This window comes from Asparagus officinalis, chromosome 3, assembly GCF_001876935.1.
Source record: "Asparagus officinalis chromosome 3, Aspof.V1, whole genome shotgun sequence".
NCBI classification, from domain to species: domain Eukaryota; kingdom Viridiplantae; phylum Streptophyta; class Magnoliopsida; order Asparagales; family Asparagaceae; genus Asparagus; species Asparagus officinalis.
The window spans coordinates 8,765,853-8,792,963 of record NC_033796.1 but is presented as its reverse complement, the minus strand read 5'-3'; the positions used below and the strand labels follow the sequence as shown (position 1 = coordinate 8,792,963).

The following is a 27,111-nucleotide window of genomic DNA, read 5'->3' as shown; positions in this document are numbered from 1 at the left end:
CACACCCATGACAGACAGGACAGATTCTGCCACACCCTGGTGTGGCGCAGACCACACCCATGGCAGACAGGACAGATTCTGCCACACCCTGGTGTGGCGCAGACCACACCCATGACCTATCTTGAATTTTCATGCAATTGTTGATTTTGATTCTAGGTTTGGGTCTCGACTCTCAAGATCAACAACAAGACCTCTTGCTACTCGTCGCATTGTTAAAACTTTGTACATTTGCTGCAGGGTTTGCTGCCAATGATTGTCTGCATGTTCCATGAAAATGAGGCGGAGTTAGCATCATGATGTAGAATAAAATTGAGTTGTTAGTTCCATTGTAATTGTAGTTCCCCTAAACTATTTGTAATACACCCTCTTGAACTCTTGGAAAATCTCATAAACGATATTAATGGATAGAGTAATAAGTTCGAACTATTACATACCAAAGTTTATGCTGAAAAATTTGAATGAAGGGATTTTCCAATAGATTAGAGGATTTAGTATGATTTTAAAAGTTCATGGAGTTTCTCTGATTTTTCAGTGCTCACGAGGGTTCCGTGCGAAACAGCCCAAAGTTTACGGGAATTTGGTAAGGTTCAGCTTTTCTTTGACTCCACTTGCACATACCGAGTGCGGTTGTAATTTTCTACAAACCAAACAGATTGTTGTCTAAGCATTTATTACCTGCATTTGCTGCTTTTCATTCATTAACTTTATACCTAGTTTCAGACAAGTATTTTTGTCTTCCATGCTTCTTTAAGATATGAGCAGAAAATGCCATAGCTAAGCTATCACAATTTCCAGTTTCTATACAAAAAGAACATAAAGCAATTAACGGTCAAAAATAAAGATTATGGAGGATGGACTTGCAGGTAAGATCATGACCGTACAGAAAAAAGATTCATATAAACCCTCAGGTTATAGCAATTGGATTCAGAGAAATGAAGCCAAGTGTTCCCGCCAAAACCTAAGTTGCATAGGTAAATTTTAAGATTTTTGCAAAGGTGAAGCAAACTAATTAAACAGTAAATTAAGCCCTAGCATTTAGATAGACTCTATAGCTTTGTTTCAAGCAGAAGGCAAAAAATGATTTGGGCTCAGAATCTGAATTCTTTTACAAATTGAGTTCCAATACCCTCTTTTCATTATGGCAACTTAAGTCTTCTTCTTCTTCTTCTTCTCCTTATCTATTTCTATCAGCATTTTGGAAAGGAAGTATTGAACAGTATATGAGAGAACAAAACAAAAGAAAATGCATATGACGAGTGTGAGTGGCTTTTCACCCGAGTAACAAACTAAAGCTTCCATCTTCCCACATGGCATTCGCCATATGTCCTATTTAATTTGCCACACAAGAAGCTCCCAAGGGCTCGGATGTAGACTCTCGACAAGAATTTGTTGAAGTTTCTCCATGCCCCGGGAATAAGCATCTTCAGCTTGTTGAGAGGACTGTCGGAAGCTGTAGACAGCAACCAGAAGCTGCTCTGTCAAAGGTTCTACCTGAGCAAAGCGAATCTATGCAAAAAATAAATAAAAGGAAAGGAAGGATAAGTGGTTAGAGATCAGGTAGTGTTTATGGATATTGATTGGTCTTAGCTCAAAGTCATCTACATACTGTTTATTAGATACCACAAAGACCCAAATGCATATTCCCTGTAAATAGAAAAATCAGTCGGATCGTCAAAATGGATGCGTTAGTATTGTACTAAGAAAGGATGTCTCAGTAAACCAAATATAGTAAAGTTTATCTTTAAGTGGAAACAGTTCAAACTACTCGCTGCGTGGAAACAGTTCAAACTACTCGCTCGCACTCAGGATATCATAGCATTATATTGTTTTTTTTATAACATTACATGTATTCTTTGGTTAGTATTTGACGTTATAACCTTCTTTCAGAGCAGAAGAAAGAAAGGGGAGGTAAAGAAAAGGGAAATGAGACGGAAAACTACCCACCAAACCCAGACTAAAATAGCGGAAGAAAGAAGGGAAGTAAAAAAAAAAGGGAAATGAAACGAAAAGCTACCCACCAAACCCAGACAAAAAGAGCAATAATATTATTTAAACCGAGTGATATTCCTTATATAAATGCTTTCTGAATGAAGAGTGCGTGATTGTTGAGGAAGTATCAGTTAATCTGGGGTCAGCTATCGACCAAAAATAAAAATAAAAGGGACGCAGCCTTTTAGCTGCACTATATGGTGTGAACTATTTATTAACTTGCCTTTAATTGCTCTGAAGTCTGAAAACCTCTAATCCGTAGAAACAACCGCTCCATGGATGTTTTCCACATGCGCGACATGAAATAGAAAACATCAAAAACTTAGCAGCAATTGCTTTTACATGGAAAAGCTCATCATAGTGGTTCACCACACTTTCTACAAGCAGCCCAAGCTCAATATCTGATAAATGTGCTGGTAAAGCAGCTCTTAGTTGATTAATCTCAGCATTCTGTTTATAGGCCCAGTGTCCATCTTCCATCTCAAAAAACAACAACACCTACAAAAATTCAACATGTATAGCATTAGGGCAATACAAATAATATAAAGTATCATGAATAAATGTCATTCAAAAGTAGAAACTGAAATGAACTTCAGTATAACACTGAAAAAGTTAAGGTCCGAGCATGTATGTCTTCAGTATCATTTTATCAAAAGTTTTGAAGCCTATATGTAATAGGTGCCACTTAAAATGTGTTGAGATATGTCTCGTATCTAATTTAGTATCCAATGGGCTTTAAGCTAATGGGCCTTTGGGCCAATTAGTGCTAGGGTTTAGCACTATATAAGCATCTCTTGTGTGTGAGAGACTTGTGATGAGATTCGGGCTCTTTGAAGAGAATATGAGTGGAGGTAATGTGTGTATGTAAGGTTGAGAGATAGTGAGAGATGAGTGATTACTCTTGTATTGTTCTCCCCCGTACATAGTGGATTCCTCGTATTGTAGCCCCGTTGATGTAGGTCGAACTTGGTCGACTGAACCATGTAAATCTCGGTGGTCATTCTTCTTGCTTGTTTTGGTTGCTATCTTGTGAACTTGTGGTTTGATCTCCGGGTTGTGCAGACCGAAATCAGGGATCATATTTCCGGACAAAATGCTGACTGTGTACTTAGTAGCTGTAAAGTGTTCTACAATTAGTTAGCATTCAGAAGGGAACCAAAGGAGATATGACCTCAATAGCTTACCCAAATTACTAGATGCTAACAAACCAAGACTTGAATCCCATGCATGACCACCAGCATCTACACCCTACAATTCAAAAAAGTTAATCAGCTTACAAGCGTGATTAAGATACCATCAAATGATCTTTGTTGTCCCTGATGTTTAACCCGCTCAAGCTCATGCTCTCTTTGAGCCAGTTTTATGTGACTAGTTTCTAGTAGTTGAACATAAATCTGCAGACAGATTATGGGCTGAAGGAGCTTGAATTTGCATGAAAGTACATTTCTTGCCAACGGCCTTTTCGTGCGGCTTCCCTATTTTGTGCAAGACGGCCAAGACTTGAATCCCCTACATGACCACCAACATCTACACCCTACAATTCAAAAAAGTTAATCAGCTTACAAGCGTGATTAAGATACCATCAAATGATCTTTGTTGTCCCTGATGTCTAACCCGCTCAAGCTCATGCTCTCTTTGAGCCAGTTTTATGTGACTAGTTTCTAGTCGTTGAACATAAATCTGCAGACAGATTATGGGCTGAAGGAGCTCGAATTTGCATGAAAGTACCTTTCTTGCCAACGGCCTTTTCGTGTGGCTTCCCTATTTTGTATAAGACGGCGTGATACCTGCTTATGAATTTACTTAAGCATAAATTTCTAGTAAACATACTGGAAATAAGACTTGATTATAATGGAATATGTAAGTACATGAACATTTGAATACTTAGCCAGGAAGAGAAATTTTGAGTAGGAAAAAGCTAAAATATGATCTACAAACCAACTGTAATTAATGGCAATTATTTAGTTTACCACAATCCAAACTGTGTACCATTACTCCCCGTAATTACATAGTTTCTAGACACATGGTTTCTGGACATTCTTCTGTGATCTGTAAAACATCAGCCATTGTTGTTGCTCCAACATCACCTTGCTAAACATACTGAGGTAATACAAAACATCGGAATGCAACCCCACAAGGAATATGAAACACGGGAATCACATTCCTTCAAAATATGATTCCAGATAAGAATGATGTATTCCACATAGAAAAAGCAACCTAAAAGGAAACTCTCCAGCCAAATTTTAAAAGTTAGATGCCACTACGCATAATACCTGAATTACACAAGTATACAGTTTCAATGAACTATGCATTATGATAATGCAACATGTGATCCCTCCTAAGAGTTGCTATAAGAGACACCTGATGAAGAGGCATTAATATATGATCATAACATCAGATTATAAGCTGCTACGACGGTAGATTAAAAGAAATGTAGTTTCTACATAAAATTGAATAAATCCTGATTTCCATCAACTAACAAAAGGGAAGTGAATCGATAGACAATGCAACTATAAAGAGCAAACTGTCACATTGCTACATACACGGCTCTAGACTAGCATTAAATACCATTATTTAACAGCATCAATATTAAAAACAAGGAAACCTTTTATAACTCTGTTTATAAAATGAAAATCAATTATACGTGTCTACAACTCATAAATATAACTACATTCCAAAACCAAATAAAACAACTCTCAAGATACAAATCTTAACATCTTTCACACCTTAATTTTAAAAAACTCTCAAATCAAATCAAAATATCTAAATCCAAAATATATTGCATCTCAAAGCAAGTAGAACTAAGTCCATATCCAAGGTTGTGGAAAGCGAAAAGCAGAGCGAAGCGGAAAGACACTGTTTAGGCTTTTTGGGGCTTTAGCAGTAAAAATTAGCAAAAAAGAGCCAAGTAGAAAAGCGGATTTGAATTGCAAAAGAACGTGGACAAGGCCCTGGAGCGGGAGTTAGCACAAAGGTCTATTTTCTTCTCAAGTTGGAGAAGCAGGGGGGAGAGAGGGGTTGGGGGTAGATAAAAGGAGGGTTTAAGAAAATGGATCAGATTTGAGTTCATGACAAGTATAATATAGATTCGTATTTGTTTCTTTAAAGCAGTTAAAAGGCTTTAAAATGCTTTAAAGCACTTTACAACACTTTTATGATTTTTTTGCCGTATTTTTTTAGCAAAAAGTGTCACGTCTACTTTCATTGACCACATTCGACAAAAGCAGAACGGTGAGGCACCGCTATTGCCTTGCAAACCACTTAAGCAGCCAAATGCGGGGCTTTTTTCCTTGCTATTTATATCTAAATTAAATCTCAACCCTCAATACCAATCAATAATTCTCAATCTCAAAATCATAAATTTAATCAGATCTTCTAAAAAATAATCTCAATCACAAAATCATAAATTTAATCAGATCTTCTAAAAAATAATCTCTATATCAATCGCTAACTTACGAGTAATTCCTATCAACTATGTCCCCAAACCAAATAAAACAACTCTTAAAGATACAAATAATGACACTTTTCACACTTAGATTAAAACTCTAAAATCAAAAAGCCCGACTCCGAAATATATTGCATCTCCAAGCAAACAGTAACTAGAAGTCACTTTAAGTCCTGATGTAAATCAAATAACAACCTTCAATCACCAATCAATGACTCTCAATTTTAGAAACATAGATCAATAATATCCTCAAAATTACTTAATATCAATCATGAACTTATGGGTAACATTGATCCTTCAAATAATTCCGATCAGCTATGTCCTCGACCAAAATAAAACAGCTCTCAATTTACAAATAATAACATCTTTCGCACTTTGATATAAAACTCTCCCTTCAAATAAAAAAAAATATCTGAGCTAAAAATATATTTTATCTCCAAGCAAACCAAAACTAAAAGGTAAAAATCAATTATTCATCTTAAAATCATAGATTAATATGATATCCTCGAAAGCAGTCTATACGGTAATCAAGGTACAAGTAAAATCAATCATTCAATAAATCCAATCAAAATCAAACCTCAAAACCAATCCCTAACCTCAACTTCTATAAAATCATAATTATATCTGATATCCTAAAACAAGCTTATATATCACTATCAGTAACAAATAGCGATAAATAGTCCCGCAATAGCGGCGCTAATAGCGTTACAGTCCCTTCCCGCGACGCTATCGCCCGCTACGTTATCGTGCAATAACGGTGACATATTGCGGAATATGTCTGTTTGCAAAAGCGGCCAATAGTGTGTCATAACGGTAAATAGTGAGCGATTGCATTCGAAATTTTCTTTTTGACTGCTATTTAAAAGCGGTTTGAGCCTTATTTTTTTAAAATTAAACTCAACTCTTAACCATTGCATTCCACCGTCTACTGTAATTTTCAGCATACTCTCACCACCTCTCATAGCCTCTGGTACCTACCTTAATACTTCCTCTCACCTTCTTCGTCGTGAGCTCCTCTTAGGGCAGTCATGTCACCGCTAAGCTCTTCTTCTCGAAGACGACAACTTTTTGACTCCTCCAGTCATCTTTGGTATTACGTGATGGTTACATGTATATTTCATGTTTAGGATCTCTTTAAATCATTCAATATGTACTTTTAAATTTCTTAGGTTTTTCTTTAAATTTTTTTTTAGTATTTATACATATCTAAATTAGACCGCTATTTGACTTTGTACTTTTTACTGCTGTTTTATCGTAATAGCCCGAAATAGCCTTAGCGATGCATCACCACTACGCGACGCTATTCGCTATCGATAACCTTGTATATCAGTAACACTTCGATATGAAACTCCCCACTCTAATCAAAATACTTGAATCCAAGATATATTATATCTATAAGAAATTAAAAAGTAGGAGGTACACATTTAGTTCAATCCAAATTCAAATCAAATCTTAATCCTCAACCACCGTCAATAAAATTTGCATTCTCAAAATCATAAATAAAGTCAATATCCTCAAAACTAGTCTATATCCCAATCATGAGCATCTGATATAATCCTCTAGTAGAAGATCAATTCTCAGTGCCAGTCTCATACCTGAACATCTATAAAATCTAAATTCGAGCCAATATCCTCAAACGATCTCTTATACTAGTATATCAGTCTTCAAACAAAGAATTTCAACATCTAACATCTTGTCTCACCCATCTTATTATCATCATAATCTCAATATTACACATTCCCACAATCTAACTCAATCCCAAATAAAAATCAAAGTTCAAACACAAATTCTAGCTCTCGTCACCATCTCTCATACCTACATTCATGAATCATGTGTATAGAATAACTAAATATTGAGAAATTAAAAATAGATTAATGGAATAGCTAACGAACTTCAGATGAATCAAAAATTAAGACACGCTCATGAAATAGATTAATGGAATAGCTGTAAGTAGAGTTCTGGACAAGGCCGCAATCTGAGAATAACATCTGATCAGTAAAAAAAATTATAGCCATCATTCTGGACATTTCACATTAGGATATCATAAAATACTATGGTATGAAGACAGTAATGGCGATGTTAACGATAGATCAGCATATAAAAAAGATATTTGACAGTTGTCCACATCATGCCTTAACTTAAGGTTAGTAAAGAAGCTCTATAGGTTCACAGGACAGACAATATGATATTAATTGTTTTTTATTATAGAACAATATGGTTTATTAGATAAATGAGTTCAAAGGGTTCAGAAAATATAAATTTTTGCACAATATTTTGTTCCATCACTTGCAGGTCAAAATAACCGATGGGGATCACCCATAAAGGTGACCTATGATATTTTCTGATAAGTGATAAGTAAGCAATCTTTTATTCTTTGATCCAAAATATTATAAAGCACTATGCATATATATAAACGGAGTTACTTAAGCAAAAAAGAAAAAACACACACATTTATTAGATAATAACTAAATCACTGTGGTTTATGAAAAACTTAATCAAGTAACTCAATCTGCTCTTGCCTCAATGTCTTACCCCAGCTCCCTGTAACTAGGCAATTCAACTGTTCAATCCAAGCAATTTATTAGACAGGTGCATCATGTGCAGCAACTTATGTAGGTTGCTAAACAAAAATTAAGGGCTCCATTTTTAAAATTTTATTTATCACATCCTCCAGCAAACATTGTGGAAAAACCATCATCCCTCCAAGTAGAGCATGGAACCTAAGAATTACCAAATGAAACATTAGCAACAATCATTATTCCAATTTCTCATGACAGGTGTTGAAACAATTCTAGACATCAGCCTGACTGCTGCCTGCCATAATTTTCCCACACCTAATCTGCAACAAAGGAGAACGATAAGAGTTCTAATTTTATCCAGATAAAAGATACATGTTAACAAAGTTATTACGGAATACAGTTAACGGCTGTCAGCAGATCAAACCTGGTTATAAAGTTATTACGGAATACAGTTAACGGCTGTCAGCAGATCAAACCTGGTTATCCCACGAAGTGGCCACCGAGTAATTTAACTTAGGACTAAAAACAAGGCAGGAGACGGAGCCACTGAGTCGAGGTTCCACCTGCATACACAATAGAATGATGTGTGTAACAACAAGGGTAACACACAGCTCGGTTAAACATGCCTCACAGTTCTGCTAGATAAAATTCAAGCACGTGCATTAGAATTTTGGGAATGCATGCTGTAACAAACATATATCAAACTACATCAATGTGGTTGTTACAACTAATCAAAGGTTGTAACTCAATATACACTAACCTCGGTGTCTTATCCCAGCTTCCTGTAACTAGGTAATTCAACTGTTCAATCCAAGCAACTTCTTTGATAGATGCATCGTGCACTACATCTTGTATCAGTTGGCCGCCAGACATCAAGGGCCACAGTTTCTCAATCTTATCACATCCTCTAGTAAACATTGTGGAATCATCATCCTGCATCGTGCACTACATCTTGTATCAGTTGGCCGCCAGACATCAAGGGCCACAGTTTCTCAATCTTATCACATCCTCTAGTAAACATTGTGGAATCATCATCCTGCATCATGCACTACATCTTGTATCAGTTGGCCGCCAGACGTCAAGGGCCACAGTTTCTCAATCTTATCACATCCTCTAGTAAACATTGTGGAATCATCATCCTTCAATGTAGAGCACAGAATCTAAGGAATATGAAATAAAAATGTTAGCAGTAATCCTTTTCCCAGATTTCCACGAAAGATTTTGAAACAATTCTAAACATCAGATGCATCGAAAGCATATACATGACCGGTTGCTCATGGATATAAGGACTCTTTTCGCCTGACTGCTATCATGACATCCCAGCATCTACTGCACATCACATTCAAAGAAGAATCATAAGAGCTATCATAACATCCAGGCTGGATATATACATTATCAAAGTCATAACATGACCCATAGAGTTAAGAGCTCTTAGCACGAAAAACCCGATTATCCCAAATTGTGGCCACCAAGTAATTTACCTTGGACTGAAACCAATGCTAGAGACAGAATCACTAGGTTCATGCTGCACCTGCATCAAAAATAAGGAAGAAAACATCAGTTTACTGCAACAAGGTGACATACACAATAGAATTGATGTGTCTCACAAAGGTAACATACAGCTCAGTATCTCAACTAATAAATTATCTTTTGGCACACACAAACACTACATGCAAACCATGCGCATGCCTCACAAATCTTCTAGATGGAGTTCACGGATGTACAATAGGATTTCTATTTCTAGAATGTAACCTCTTAGCTATCATACAGTGTTCTTTGCAGATAATGAACAAACAATAAAATATCAGAATTAGGCTCGCATATTGCATATCTAAGAAAATTCAAAATGTTATTCTTTTCCTGAATGATTTGACTAAAGAAAATCCAAAAAATAAAATATGCTTACAGAATCTTGCTTCAGATAAATGTTTATCATATCCCAAAAAACCAAGAAAATAAAAAAAAAATTATTAAGAAACACTGAGTGCTTACATGTATTACTGGATTTCATCGAAATAACAAGGCAAAATTTCTGCTTTCAGCACTAAAAATAGATGCCACAAAATTCAACCAGCCATACTTGTTCCAGTCTTCGACCTCAATCAATTCACAACCCTTTTCAATTTGATATTTTCCTAAGCTCAACAACGTAAATTAAACACTCAAGTTGACAAACCTTCTCTTAGGTGCCACAATTACTAAAAATCCAAAACATTTCCAAAAAGAGGGACCAAAAAAGTTTCGGACAGAATAAATCATACCTCATAAGACTTGTTAAGTTTCACATTTCCCGCCGCACCGATCCAAAAACACCATTTATTTCTGTAAACTCGGCGCTCTAGGAACAAAAAGTTACAAAATCGCAACAAATTAGGCAATATCCAGAGATTAAAAACCCTAGAAATTTCAGCGAAAGGGATGAATCATACCTCAAAGACTTGTTAGGGTTCACAATTTCGGCTTCACGAACTCAGAAAGCGCACTTTTCTCTGTGAACTCAGACGTGTACACATAGAAGGAACAAAATCGCTACAAATTAGAGAAGATATTGAAGAATAGGAGCAAATGTATTGCTTAAAACCTAAAATTTCAACCAAAACTCTAAAGAAAACAGAAAAGGAGGGAATAAATTACCGAATATTTGGCCTTAATATGGTTGCTTCCATATATATATCTCTCTCTCTCTTCTCTCTCTGGAATTTTCTTCTTTCTCTCGGCTGAAATAGAGAGGGGGAGGGAAGCTTATTTAAAAGACGGGGGATGACAGCGTAGCGTTCGACCGACGCGGATTTAGAAAGCGGGTCGGGGTTTAAACGGGTTTAGTTTATTAAATGGATGGCCGAGATGAGTTACTAATATATTGGACGGGGGCGCGTGGCGTAGAGCTTACGCAGGTCTCGAAATAGGATGCATTTTGAATTTCGGATCCGGATGTGGGGTTCGGGTCGGATATTTTTCCAGGCCCAAAGGGGAGAGCACAGGTTTAGGCCGGTTTTAGTTTCATTCTCTTACTAGTCCTGAACACCGTGCAAAGCACGACATTTAATTTTTTCTTGCTACAGTTATCCCGATTTTAATCTATTCTTTTATACAAATGGGAGAAACAAAGAGTCACTGTTCATGCTACAGTATATGCTACAGTAGATTTACTGTAGCAGTATTACTGTAGTAGCTGAGACATTTAAAAGCCACTGTAGCAGATCGGTTACTGTAGCAGCTCGGGAATTGCACTGTAGCAGGCGAGTTACTGTAGCACCCCAGAAAATTCAAACCGGGAGAGTTTAAAAACGGCGGGAACACTGTAGCAAAAAAAAAAAACACCGTGCTGCGCACGGGCTGCACACTAGTGCTACATTAACTTTTGAATCGCTACAGTTCCCTCCTCTGTTACAGTTTTTAAAAATTCTACAGTATTCCCGTGTACTATAGTATTATGGGGTTTCAATTTGGTCATCAGGAGCGAAAGCATGTTGCCCTGAAAGCCCAAAACAATGCTATTTGCATCAAAACACGTGACAGGGCATCCAGACCACCGTTTAAAGGGTTAAAAATTGATATTTCTAAATATACATTTTAGATGAAATGTTTAAGGACTGAACAAACAAAATCAGGGAAGGGGAAAATGCATGTATATATACATTTCAGAAAATGACCCCTAAACTAATCACTAAAGTAATAGAAAAGCTCCTTCCAACATGTAGTTCATCATTGAATCTCCGTATAGCGACGAGTCTTTGTCACAATAATACTTATGTCATATTGGATAAAACTCAAATACTTTGTATATTAGGTAAAATGACCTTAAGGGCACTAGTAAGACACATAAGGGCAACAAAAATAAGGCCCAAATGGGAAGGGTGCTCTCTTAACCAGGCTAGAGTTGGACCAGGTAGGGGGTGGTTCAACTCCGGCATGATTTTAAGGCTAAAAAGTAAACTAAAAAAAACTAGGTCAGATTTGGACCAAAAGTTGCCAAATAACAAGGCATGAACATCGGACCATGTTTAAACTTGGCCCGAATTTCAGTGACCTTTGCGCAAACAACCCCTAAGACTAGGATGGACGTAATACCATATGAGTGCCATCAACCAAGCCCATCGATGCAATCCTCTTAAGCCTTAACACTAGGGATTGGGCTTTTTGGATTTGGTTCTTCCAAGGGCCAAGCTGAGACAATATGTCAAAATTCCATGCAGGCCTAATTATTAAGCCAAAAAGTCCAAGTTTTAAGCGCGAAAATTCAGAAGTTACATGGCGTTTGGAATTTGTGTTCGATCCCGAACTAGTAGCCTTTGCCCTGAAAACTGGTAGGATCATTACCCTCTCAGACTCGAAATTCTATCTTCTTGGTGCGCACTCTGTTTTATGGCATTTTTCCCATTAAATATAAATTTTAAATTCAACTCAAATTCCAATAATTCTCCTTAACGTTTTTCCCCAAAACCCTAGAGTTTGTATTATTCATGGGTTTTCGAGGCTTTTTTTCTCCCCGACTTACTAGACACCAATCTCACTTCTTTATTTACTAAAGAGAAAACAAACAAAAAAACATCTCTAATAACATAACTTTCAAATAATAAGTGGATATAAAACTGCTCACCTACTTTCCAACTTCCGTAGGATACCACTGCCATTTCCCAAACTTCTCACGATACCACGATGTCAAACTACCCCTTTATGTCTCTCCTTCTCTCTCTCTCTCTCTCTATTCTTTTGAATTCCCCTAATCTCCATTCTCTCTTCGAACAACCAACCATAATCTAAACCAAAAATAATGGAGAGCTTCCACGCTTCATCATCATCTCCCCATCATCTTCATCGCCAACTTCACTTCTCCCCTCAACCGACCCAACACCAAACCCACAACCCACCAGCGCCTCCAACAACCTTACCAACAACAAAGGCGGCATCTTGAGTTCCTCAGAGCAGACAACCAACAACGATGCCGAGTTTGGGTTTCAGCGGGCCGAGATGGGCCAGGCACGTGGGCACGGTACAGATCTACGAGCGGCATTTCTTGCGATAAAGATTCAGATTTTACTAGCGATCAATCATGACTATTGAATGCTTGAATCAAAGTACCCTTATCGATCATCGGCCGAGGAAAAGGCCAAGATAGGACGCACATCCAGCCTCAGGTAATTTTTAAAATCTGTTTCTTTGAAAATTTATGATCTTAGATTTTTTTATATTCTTGATGATTCATCAATTGGATCTTGGATCTGTTGTAATTTTTGGCCAATGTCTGATTTTGTTGACTTGATTGATTCTTTTAGGACAACTAATTAGATTTATCCTGGATTTCCCTTACAACATCGACGAGCTCTTCTCCTCCGCCTGGAGATCCTGGACCCACTATCGAAAAAGAAACAAGGTTCTTGATCCCTTCTCTCTCGATTTTCTATTTATCTTATTTTAATCAAAGATCTCATATTTATTAAGCAAAATATCTAGCACCCTTTTCTCTTTCGATTTGATGCGGTCATTAGCGTTTTGATGCGGTCATGTAAATCAAAATTGGGTTTTATTAAGTTTGTGAATTTCTGATTTCATAAAAGAACCACATAATTTAAGATATCAAAATAAAATATGCCATCAACTAGACTATATAAATGTTACGTGCAGATAACACTTACTTTCTGAATGTTCTTTACAACTTTCTCATAAAAGTTAATACATAATTAGATATTAGGCGATGGGTGATTTAAAGGTGGAAAAGATAAATTACTCGACAACACATACACACCTCTCCAGCCTAACATAATTCTAAGTGGATCCATACATTCCTATTATTTGAGATTAAATATTATTGACATGAGTAAGTTTGCACTGCTGTTCAGTCTTCTATCCTCAGATTATTTCTTGACTCTAAATTATACTTTTTCTAATGGCAAACTTTCAAGTTGTCAAACTTAAATAAGCCAAAAAAATGCCTAAAAATCAAGATAGAAGCTCAAGACTCGAATGAAACATCATGTTAAAATATGTCACAAAATTGAAGAAGGCAATTACCATCAGGTCATTAGTGATCGCACGAGATTTTTTTCTATAGAGGTAAAACTTATTGTATATTTTTTTTACATAGATAGATTTGTCTAATAATTATGCACAATAAATGCTTTGGAATATCTATCATAAATGCCAAGCAAAAATTCATGTATTAAATACTTTTATGGTACATTTCTTTATTATTATTAGTATCTTGCCTTATAAAGTTATAGTCGTAATAATATTAGTTGGAAAGCATAATTTTTGTACTAAGTTTGTTAAATTTCCGATTTCCTGTCAATTTTATCTAAAATCGACACATATTAGATCTATTGCACACATCATAGGATTTGTTATTATCTATAATTGAGACATATTAGATCTGTTGCACACATCATAGTACATCTATCTAATTATTTATATCATTTAAATGTGCAAGTTACTATTTCTGGATATTGTGGGAAAGTATCTTAAGAAATATCAAACCCTATAGGAGATGAAAGAGGTTAGTTAATAAATGTGACATAATAATAATAACGTCATTTAAGTATTTAGGTTGTTATCTGTTGCTAAACAAATTTTACCCTGATCAACTCAGGCCCCAAATCCTTATGGATTTGCTCAGGACCCAAATCCTTATCTTGCTCAAGAGGCACAAAAATCCTTATGGATCAGCCCAAGCACCAAATCCTTATGAAGCTGAACAGGCATAAAATCCTTATGATTTAGCTCAAGCTCCAAATGCTTACGCATCAGCTCAGGCACCAAATGCTTACGCATCAGCTCAGGCACCTACTGTTGGTGGTAGTGCACGCCGATGAACATGCTTCTTATATTTTCATAAAAAAACAGTATCCAAGAATTTCGAAGGGTTCCTATTGATCATTCCTTGACCAATTTCTATCATCGTATATGGAGCTAGCTAATCCTGCACTGCCCTATAATTGTCAATACTGTCCTCTCACTACTAGAATATGGGGTTTTGACGACGGACTAATAGCAACGAAAATTTTCGTCGCTATAAGTCATGTTATAGCGACGAAAAATTCTGTCGCTATTATTCCGTCGGCAAAAAATTTTTGCCAACGGAAAAATCATGTTTAGCGACGGAACTTTTTTGTCTCCTTAACTTTACCAACAGAACTTTAGCGACGAAATTTCCATCGCTAAAAAACTTTTTAGCGACGGAAATTCCGTCGCTAAAGAAAATTGTTGGGAAAAAAATTTAAGCGCGGGCATGCCTAAAAAATTTGGGCAGCCCGCACCCGAGAGAGGATTTATCCCAAATCCCTCACTCATTTCTCATTCCCCCCCCCTCTCTCTCTCTCTCTCTCTCTTCATTCCCCCTCCCCTCTCCCCCTTCTCATTCTCTTCGCCGGCGCCGGACCCGCGCCGCCGCCGTCGCCGCTGCCTCCCTCTCTCTTTCTCTCCGCCAGTATCAACCATCTCCTCGTCTCCGGTCGAGACTCCATCCTTGAGTTCCAGAAGCTGCGAGATCTCACGTCAAATCGGACTTCGGGTCGAAGTCGGACCAGATACCCAAATCCGGATCCGATTACTCTCGGCACCGCCGAGATCTTCGGCACCGAGCTCCCTCCCGATACTTGGCTCTCCATTCCCCCCAGACACAAATTCGTTGTAATGTTAAAAAAACCCTCTCAATTCTATTATTTGCTTGTTTACCCCCTTTTTCTAGAGGGAAAAAAAATAAATTCTGATTTTCCCCCTAGGTTTTTATGTGGAATGGTGCGACTGTGGAATTGGAAGGCATCAGTGACGTTGAGTATGTTGCTGATGAGGTGATTTGCTTAAAGATTTGATCTTTTGTTTTTTGTTTGGGTTAATTTCACAAAACCGCCTTAAACTTTGGGGTGTTGTTCTTTAGAAAGAGGAAAAAATAAACTTGTAACTTTTGAAAAGAACTTTGGAGTTACGGAACTGAAACTGTAATATCATTTCGTGGAACATCACTGAAGTTCAGCATGATTTTGTAAAATTTGCCTTTTTTTCCTTTTTTTCCTTGGAATTTATTGTGTTTTCTCTAATTTTTTGTAGACTCCTATGGTTAGTTATGTAAATGTTCATGCGATACTCGATGCGCGAAGGTCCAGGGCTAAGGTTGCAGCAAGCAACGATGTGGGTAATTCACAGGTATTATAGTCGAATTTTTCTCAGAAATTGTTTTTTGGACACTTAAGACTGTCAACTGATTGGGAGTCTTCAGTCAATTTTGAGAAATCTGTGTTATTGATTTCAAAGATTAAATTCTTGTGTTTCAGGGTCCAAGGGGTGATTGTTGTAGGGCCGACTGATTCAGGAAAGAGTAGCCTGTGTAGGATGCTCTTGAGCTGGGCTAGTAAGTAGGGTTGGAAACCAACATTCGTGGATTTGGATATTGGTCAGGGGTCGATCACTATTCCTGGATGTATAGCTGCTACTCCCATCGAAATGCCTATAGACGCAGTCGAAGGGATTCCTCTTGAAATGCCATTAGTGTACTTCTATGGGCACATAACTCCTAGGTAAGGTTTTAACTTTTAACTTGTTTGTTTTATCGCGGTATATATTGCTCAGTATGATGCATTTTATAGGGTAAATCCCTCTGAACTATCATGAACTTTGAGGGGTTTGCACAAAACTACTATAAAACATTTTTATTAAATCAAACTATCATACACTTTCACAATTGTGGGAAAATACCATGAATTACTGGAAATTGTTGTTAGCGGCGTTATGTCTTGGACAAAGGTCTAAAATAAGCTTAATAATGTCTATCTACTCTAACCCGAAAAACTCTTTTGGTAAAGTAAAAAGTACATAAGAGCAAAATTTCTAAAGCACGTCTGGACCCTAACTACCATCAAGGCATGGTAGTTTAGTGTGGAAAAAAGTAAATGTTAATTTTCAGTAATTAAAGAAGTTCATGATAGTTTGGTGCAAAACCCACCCACCCCTGCAAACCCAATCGAAACATGTAATACATAAGAATATGCCATGATACTCTCTTAATTCTATACTTGCATGTCATGCCATGTTGTTAACGTTTGATTTATATTTGCAGGTTGGGACTTATATTTGCAGGTGGAACTGGTGATGAGGATGATGATGATGATGATCAGGAGGACTGATTTGTTTTTTTTATCTTTGAAAATAATGAATGAGTGTGTGCTGTATAAACAATATTTCATGGTGTGCTGTATAAACAATATTTATTATGTTGGGATATTTTTATTAAAATATTTGTGTTATATATACGTGAGAATGAATATTATACGGCTGATTGAATAGGGTTTTAAATTTATTATATTATAGTACAGGGTTTTTCAATTTTTAAAAATAATTTTTTTAAAATGTTATAGCGACGGATTTTTTTGTTTTTTTGTTTTTTTGTTTTTTTAAATAGTAGCAGGTGGAACTAATGTTTTTTTGTTTTTTTTTTTAAAATAGAGCGACGGATCAACCGTCGCTAATGTTCCATCACTGAAATTTAGCGACGGAAAATCCGTCGCCAAAGGTCATTTTAGCTACCCTCACTGTACTTACGATATTTTGGCGACGGGATTTTAATTTTTCCTTCGCTAAAGGTTTTAGCGACGGATTTTCGAGTTTTAGCGACGGATTTGTCCGTCGCTAAAAGTCCTGTTTCTAGTAGTGCTGGATGATTTTTTTGGCAAAAACTCACATAATTGTTATTAATCATCAGTGTGGAAGCTTATTGTCTTTCACCGCTAGCTGCGCTTAGTAGATTTTGGATGCTGCTTTTTAGTTTCTCACAATCTTTCTCCTATCTGAGCTTTTATAAGTGGTTGATTCGGCCATAAAGCTCAGAGTTGTGTGCTTCTAGATCAGAATCTTAGCTGATTTTATACTGGGACTACTGCCATATTGAAATGTGGGCTGTATGTAGTGACTAATATCTAAGAAATGACATGCATTGTTGTAATGTATCAGTTCTTTGTTTCCCTTTTTTTGCAAGATTAGGTATTCATTGTTTTGTTGCTAGCTATTGGCATATACTTTAAAATTTGGCCAGCGGGTTTAAGCTTGGGGTGCATGAGATTTTTATCTGACTTGCCATTTTCAGTAGGAATTGATGTTTCCATGGGAAGACTCTTAAAATTTCTTGATGAGACTGTCATTGTTACCTCTGTCTTTAGTTGGTGTTGTGGAACTGCAGTTTTTACTGCTAAGCTCATTGTTCTCATTTATATGGTTTCTACATATATAACTTCAGATTCCTAGAAGGAAACTTCTGCACCGTCAAACTGTTGATAAAAGTTGACGATTCTCGCATAATTAGAATATTGTAACTGCTAAATTCATTGGTATAATAAGCTATAACTTGTATGAATAAGCGTCCTCACGATGAATCGCCGGTTGAAACTTTTTCATCTACACTATTATTCCTTCAAAATGGATAACTTGAGGGGAAGGATTCATAAGGTAATTTTGTAGGTTCATATTAGTTAAAAGAAGAGTGAGTTTCATTACAATTTTACTTCTTAGTTTTGATATTAGTCCCTTAAATATTTCTTTTTTTTGAATTAGTCCCTTATATTGTTAAAACTGCTATTAGGTTCCCATATTATTAAAATTAAACCTTCACATTATTGAAATCGTTATTAGGCCACCAATTTGCAGAAAATCTTTTAGAAACCGTGCTTTGCACGGGTCTAAATACTAGTTAGTAGTGTATTCCCTAAACCCTAAAGGACAATCTTTTCCTCTTTTCATTCTATTGGTATTATTATTATTATTATTATTTATTGCTTAATTATTGCTGACTTTATTTCCAGTAAAAAACATCCTGCAGAATTGTAGGATTAAACATTTTTTTACTTTGAATTATCTATGTAGGCAATGCACTTTAAATATGTGCTAAAAAACATCCTGCAGAATTGTAGGATTAAACATTTTTTTACTTTGAATTATCTATGTAGGCAATGCACTTTAAATATGTGCTAAAAAACATCCTGCAGAATTGTAGGATTAAACATTTTTTTACTTTGAATTATCTATGTAGGCAATGCACTTTAAATATGTGCTAAAAAACATCCTGCAGAATTGTAGGATTAAACATTTTCCTTAATAAGTTTTTATAGATCTGTGCTTTCTGAATTGCTTCAACACGAAATAAGAGACCATGCATCTCTTCGACATATAAAACGTTCCAAATTCAATCTTACCCATCTTTGATTAAATCTATACTACATATAAAAGAGAAATGGGCTGTTAAAAACTTTTGATTGCCCTTTTTACCCATCTCAAATTTGACATTCCCACTTTAATCTCAAATTTGATATTCTCACTTTACTTTAATTAATTAACTTTTTTACCCTCTAATTAATTGCTTAATAATTTTTCTACCATGTCTTCTGATCTCTAATCTCTTTCATATTCCGTCGCATCTTGTCAAAAACATTTCTTCACTTCTTATATTCACCTTGCTCTTCTAATATAAAATATGTTCTATAATATTTTATCGCCTCTAATCAAGGGAAAACCTCTTCATCCACCGATCTCTAAGTTACATCTTCTTTCTATAATTTCATATTTTCCTTGTAGCATCTAAGGTTTTGGCTCTCTGTGTTTTTGTTGTTGGTCAATTAAGGAAGCACTGAAAGCAAGCCACCTCCTCTAATGTTGACAAAGATAGCAGCTTGATTTTATCTCCTCTCAAGCTCTCTCAGAAAATTGCCCAAATAACAAAACCCTAATCACTCTCTTCACTCTGCTCAAGATTCTGATTATTTCTCCTCTCAAGCTTCTGATTGATATATTAACAAAGCAGTGAGGGTGTCCCTTTATAGCCTCCATACCCCTATTTTGTCAACAAATCAAATCAAGCTGCCTCCCTCTCTTTGTCAACATGGCCACCGAAAGCAAGCCACCTCCTCTCTTTGCCAATGAAATCAAGCTGCCTTCCGGTGCTTCCTTAATTGACCAACAAGTCATGGACCTACTAAGTGCACCACATGTGACTAGTCAATATTGCATTTGACTCCTTAGAATTGTATTATAAATCATTTAACCACTCAATCAATATCTCATGCTACTAAATCTTGGGGTATCGATCACAATATCTCCACCAACATAACCACCGTCACCGACAACCCATCCCCAACTCCTCTGTTCTTCTCACTCACCTATGCGCCTACCGCTTGCCTTGATCCCTGTCGCTGCCGCTGCCTTGCATCCATTTGCAGCGCTGTCACTGACCTCTTTCGGTTCAGTGCCACCGCTCCTACCTTTGCTCTAGACCCTTGACCCTAAGGGCTGACTCCAAACATCCCGCGGCCCCGCGGGCCCCGCCTCGGCCGGAAACCCGGCGCCAAGTCCGGGCCTCCGCGGCGGGCCCGGGCCGGCCTCTTTTGTGCCCAGCCCGCGGCCCGGGCCACGCTCTTTTGATGCCCAGCCCGGGCCCGCGCTCGGCCCCGCGATAGTATGTATTTTTTATGTATTATATTATATATGCTATATATAAATATATATAATATGTATAATATATGTATATATAAGTATACTCTCTCTTATATATGTATACTCTCTCTTATATAATTTATTTCTATATATGTATAATATGTCATATGTGTGTGTATATATATACTCTCTCTTAGTATATAAGTATATATAAGTATACTCTCTCTTATATAAGTATATATATGTATAAGTATATATAAGTATACTTTCTCTTATATAAGTATATATATATATATATATAAGAATACTCTCTTTTATATATGTATAATGTATGTATGTATGTATATATATACTCTCTCTCTTAGTATATATGTATATATAAGTATACTCTCTCTTATATATGTATACTCCCTATTATATAAGTATACTCTTTTATATATGTGTGTGTGTATACTCTCTCTCTTAGTATATAAGTATAGTATATTACAACGGTTACTTCCCCATTGGCCCAACGAGCAACGGCTACAGGGTTACTTATGCGATTCTCTCTCTCTCTCTTAAATTATAACTTATAAATATATACAATATATTTACATATAATATATGTATATATAATATATAGTTACATAATAATTCGCAACTTATGCGCTTCTCTCTCTCTCAAGTTATAACTTATAAATATATACAATATATTTACATATAATATATGTATATATAATATATAGTTACATAATAATTTAGAAGTATATACTAATACATAATTATATAAAATATAATAATATTAAACTAATTTTTAGCATTTTTTTATCAAAAAAAAAGAAAAGAAATTTAAAAAAACCTAGGTGGGATGTACTTATCTATTGTGATGCGATGAATTCCAAAATAAATTTATACTTGTAATTTGTAAATAATTTATTAATTATTAATAAAGAATTTATTTTTATAATTTTTTATTTGTAATTTATGTCATTTTAAGTGATTAATAAAATTATTTTTTTTATTATTTTTTTGTCTTTTTTTATAATTTAAAACTTAAATAAAATTTGAAAAAAAAATTTAAAAAAAAAATTTAAAAAAAAAAGAAAAAACCCGGCCCGGCCCGGAACCCGGCCCGGGGTACCCGGGTCCGGGCCGGAACCCGGCCCGGGGTACCCGGGTCCGGGCTCCGGTTTTGCCCGGCCCGGGCCCGGATTTCCGGGCCGGGCCGGCCCGGATGGACAGGCCTACCTGCCGCCGCCTCCTTTAAGGTAAACCTCTTTTTTCATTAATTTTTTTTATTTTTCAGTTCTGATAATTTGATTTGTGGTGTTATAATTTCATAATTATGAATTAATTTTAACTGTAAACGTAAATATCCAAAATCTAACCCTAATAAAATTCACTCCTAATTATCCTTGATTTAAATCTGATTACCCCAATTTTAACCGTAAAACCTAAACTTGAATGAGTAACCCTAATTGACATAACCCTAATTTGGATTTCACATGTGCATGAAAACTACATATTTTTTTAGTGAAATCTTTGAAAGATACTTCTTTCAGGAAAGGTGGCAAATCTTTTTTTTTTTTTCAATATGTGCATTGCACGTGATGTGTGTTAAGAAACCATATGCTATGTACAATATTTGAAGAAAACTAAAATTTCACACACAACCAATATTATCATTATTTATAAAATTTGTACTTCATATATAATAAAGGCTAATTACATGACAATGGTATCGACACCTTATTTAGTCACGAATAGCTATTATAAAAATAGGCTTCATCTTGCAGATGCTTTAACCTCTTTAAGGTAAAGTATTATACTCAAGCATTTACGAGTCATAAAAATTTATAAGTAGTAGCAAATTAATTATTATAGTATGTTGATATTATAAGATTACCTCGACACTTATAGCTTGCAGGGCGACAAAGAAGGTTGCGTCTATTTGGAATTGTCATTTCGATTTTAAATTTAATTCTTGCACTCTTTTTTACAATTCGAGAACATAACAATTATAAATATTTCTCTTAACTTGACACATGGATATATCTTTTTCTGATTTTCAAGAATCCATGCACTTAACCTCATAAATCAAAGGATATATCTCAAATGCATTAACAAAACTAAAATACACAACACAACACATTAACTTTTGAAGAGATGTACATATTGCATATTAAGATCCTTGAAAATTCTAAGATACTCCAATGTTCCCCAACTATGCACAATGGCCTCACTAAAATATTATATGTCTCAAAAGTCTTATGCCAACTACATCCAACGTATTGATCTAAATATTACAAAAGTTCCCTGAGGTTAATAACTAAAAATGTATTTTCTGATCTTTCGTATTAATACTGCACATCTTTTATAAGCATAATAATGATAACATGTTTCCCAATAAATGGGCTAGAGCTTCATATAAATACTAGAAAGCACTCATATTAATCTTCAAAAAACTAATTGAGCAGTTAAAATCTTTCCTTCAAAGCTTTGTTTGAGAGAACTTCTATAACTCTTTTTCTTAAGGCGTGTAGAAATTCGTAGGGTCATTTTCAACCTAATTATTAGCCTAATTATCATTTGCAATGGAGAATAATTTTTGCAATGAATAACAAGTAAATTTACAATGATCTTGAAGCATCCAACTAACATGTGGTTACATAAATCATAATAGGCTCACATAGTATTTAGGATAAATCTCATTTCATATTTAATGAATAATTGTGTTCAAGTGAGTTATAACCAATAAATATCTTTACATGAATCATAAGGAATAAAAATCTAACTCTATATCGATAACCAAATTAATTTCATTAGCTTCCTAGCAAATGCCAGAGACATTTCATAAATTGATAACTAAATTAAAGCTTTAAGAATTAGCCATAAGTTTTTCGTAGAGATGAAACTGGGGGAACAAAACATATCACAATCTTAGTTAACTTTAAAAATATATGTTATGTGTTACAAACCAAACTCCTTTGAAGCTCTCTACGTCAAGCAAAGATCAGTGAATCAGCCACAACAATTAAGAACCTAAAGTCTAATAGGTTACAATTAATACTTCAGTCACAACATATTGCATACATATATTACCTACGTCTCACTGACCACCTTCACTAATTCTACATCAGCATGAACGACTAAATTATCAACGTACGTGATTAAGATCAACATCAAATTAATTGGCCGAGTAGCCATAGTCAACTTCAGCAGTCAAAAAGCGTAGGTAAATTTGACGGTATTGGCAGGGTCGTCTCAAGCATTTTTGAGGCTTTAGACAGATAAAAATATTTGGGACCTTAATATTTAAAAAAAATTAAATATTAGTTTTTAAAAAATAAATTTTATATAAATTTTAATTTTCTGGCTTTTTGAGATGCAAAGTTACTAATTAAATTTTTATATTCAAGTTTTGATAATAAATCCTTTTCAATTGATAAAATTGTCAAATTATTTAATTTTTCTTAAGACATTGTTGAGTGTTAATAATATTTTATTAATTTTAAATTTAAAAAACTTTTTTCTGCTGAAGCTATACTAACAGGTATTGTTAGTAGTATTCTATAAGTTATCCATGCATTGGGAAAATAATTTAATTTTTTATAAGGTTTAGCATCTCAAGTGCTGTTTTTAATTCAGGATTCATTATTTCTTTTAAAACTTTTAGTTCTGTAAATAAATCTAAACCATCAATATCATATAACATGTCATGTTTAAAAAAAATTAAGATGCAAATATTTTTCTTTTAGAAAATCATCACCAAGCAATTATAATTTTTCTACATCATACAAAAAATCAAAATTATCTTCATATATCTTAAATTGTTCAAACCTAATTTGAAGTGAAGAAATGACATGATCAACTATATAGTTGAAATAATTAAGTTTAAAAGATTCTTCAGGTAAAAGTTTCACCACATTAGTTTCATTCTCATCAAATTTTTTCTTTCTTTTAATTACACGTTTTCACGAAATTTTGGTTCTACATTCATTTCATTGGCAATCTCTTTAGCACAAATCATAGAAGATGTGAACCTATTTTCTCTATAGTCATTAAAAAAAATAAAACAAGACCTTTTAGCTGATCTAATGCAATGGCAATATTCATATCTTTATATTGTAAAAATTTACTAACAGTGTTTGTTAGGATATGTGAAGCCTAACTATCAGACATGCCCTATGCTTCAGAAGAGAGGAGGAACAAAGTTTGTGTTGACCGCTTCTGCCAGAACTGTTTTCGTAGGCCTGATGTACCGAATGCTTCTGGCTCTCTCTCCGTAACGTTCGGTTCATGCCGCCTCAGCTACACCATTTTGCTGAGGCGGCGGGGTACGGTTCTTCCATTTCTGATCCCGTGCCTCATAGCAAGAACTTCTTGAATCCGGTTGTCTTCATAATTCACCGCCATATCGTCCTGAGCCTTCTTTATTCCAGACCGGTCTCTGATCTCGACCATAGCTTTTCCATCTCCTGAAGCCTCAAATACTTCTGACTTATGCCTCAAAAAGTAGACCCATACTTTCCGAGGTGATCATCGATAAAGTCGACGAAGCTAGTGTTTTTCCCAATGGACGCCGGTGGTTGTTGGTCCCCAAACATCTGAGCCTGTGAAGAGTCTAGCTTCTCTTCCTGGGGGTTCTGGCCACTTCGTCTGAAAGCTGACTCTCTTCTGCTTTCCAAGTATCATCTTCACACATATCCATCTCCACTGACTGCAGTCCTGGAATTTCCCTTTGTATCGCATGATTTTCATCCCCTTTTCAGCTCATATTGACCTGAGTCTCTTGTGCACAGCTTGAAGTCTCATTGGCCTGTGCCAACTTGAGATCAAACAGCAGTGACCTGCTGTCATATATAGGCGTACCAGTCTTTCTGCTCGGGCAATTGGGTCATTGCGCCCTTTTGAGATCTTCCAATCATCTCATGTAAGTTGTGGTGTATCCTTGCGCCAGCCAATGGCCTACGGATATTAAATTCTTTCTCAGGTCGCGGAAGTATGCCTGACATCCATTCAGCTCCCATACTGACCCGTTCAACTTAATTTTCACCGCCGCTGCCACTATAGCACACGGTTGATCATCACCAGATATACGTTATCCAAGATTTCGGGCGTATCTTCTCGAAGAATTCTTTCTGAGAAGTAGCGTTGGAACGACGCTTCCTGAATCAACACCCAACGATTCATCCTTGCTCTCCAAAGAGGGGGGCTATATCAATGCGTCGTCTCTCCTGAGGTGGAGGCTGTGACAATTCACCTCTGCCTTCGCCTCCTTCTACCTTTCTGTTGCGCTCTGCACTTGATTCTTGTAATGCCCGGTCTTCCACAATTCCAACACTCGATAGACCTTCGAGCGGTTCTTGGATTCTGATTGACCTCCTTCCTTTGATCTACCTCTGAAGTTTTTGATTTTCCTCGTCCTTTCTGGTTGAATTTTACCTCTTGACTCTGTTATGGCAATACTGAAGGCTTGTGTAAGCTTCAACAGATCTCTCGCGTCGGATCTCCTCACTGGAACCAAATCACGAACTCGCCGAACTTCAACTTTTTTCTTTCCTGACGACTACTCACAGCTTTGGATTGTAGCGTTTCCAACCTCTCTGGTACGGGAAGATAAAAGTATTCAACGCCGGACTTCATCATGCAAATCAATCTCCAACTGAACTCAATTGGCGTGTAACCAGGTATTAAGTTCTGAGGTGTTTGTCTACGCGGGGGGTTATGCTGACGTGCCTTCTGCCATTTCAGATTGAATACGCCGCCCGCATCAAATGAACTTGGTTTGCGGCTGATGGCCTTCTCATACATTTTGAGAGTGCTGCCATAAGACTGCCGTGGTCTTCACCTCCGCTTAGTTGAAACCGCCAAACATTGCGACCGGTCAACGTCAATCTGATAAACTCCGAGGGCTTGTCTATCTAGAAGTTCCACTCTTTCTGTCCTTTCATAGCAATCGCTTCTTATCCCGATAGTGGTGTGATATAGATTTTTCTGATACAGATATCCTCTATCTGTATTCCAAGAATCAAAATCTGATCCATCAAATTTCTCAAGTCTTATTTTCCTTCATCTGCGCCACTGGCTCCCACTTAAATTTGACTTCCTCTAGATCGTTTCACGCTCTGATACCCAGTTGTTGGGGAAATTTAACGCTAAACCCCTAAGCAACAGAAACGCTTAGTTATAGAAAAAAGTACACCAGATTAGACGAGGTCGGGCATGCTACGTCCTCGGGAGTGCTCACACAGATAATTTCTTATTAATCAAACAAAGAAATTACAATTTAGGAGCGATCTTCAAAACTGAGATTCTCAAATAAACCACTGTAGCTTACAGTGTTAATAATCAAAGGCGATATGAACCTTTCAATTTCTCTCTCTTGAGAAATAATACCCCACACATTAAAACCCTCTTTAATTCCCTCTCTCTCTTCTTAAAATCCCAACTGCACGGTGAATGCTGCGGATTTAATCACAAAAGACAGCTTGCGATCTGGGGGTTTTCCGGCTCCCGGGCATGGAAGAACAAACGGAGAAGGAGGAGGAAGGTTACACCGAACCCTAGCTTGTAATGGGGCGGGGGGGTAAATTAGCGATGGGAGCTGGCGCAGCCCTGTCGCCAGCATCCGCTTCGACGCCAAGGTTCGACGCCGACAGGAGGATCGAACAAGAACGCAGGATGAGTAACGCCAAGTTCTGGGGGCGACGACGCAACTTATCGCTAATTTCGGAACGCAGAGCAAAGTCGCCTGCGCTTGCCGTTCGG

General features: G+C 36.3%; 1 long non-coding RNA gene and 1 pseudogene across 1 annotated transcript; one reads left to right on the top strand and one right to left on the bottom strand.

The window, feature by feature from the left end:
• LOC109832872 overlaps nt 1,070–27,111 on the bottom strand; it is an 89,902-nt pseudogene continuing 63,860 nt past the window's right edge.
• On the top strand, nt 15,335–17,166 carry LOC109832873. The gene is made up of 5 exons (XR_002245014.1): nt 15,335–15,579; nt 15,672–15,740; nt 15,997–16,092; nt 16,221–16,463; nt 17,003–17,166. It is a non-coding gene; the product is annotated as an uncharacterized LOC109832873 (long non-coding RNA).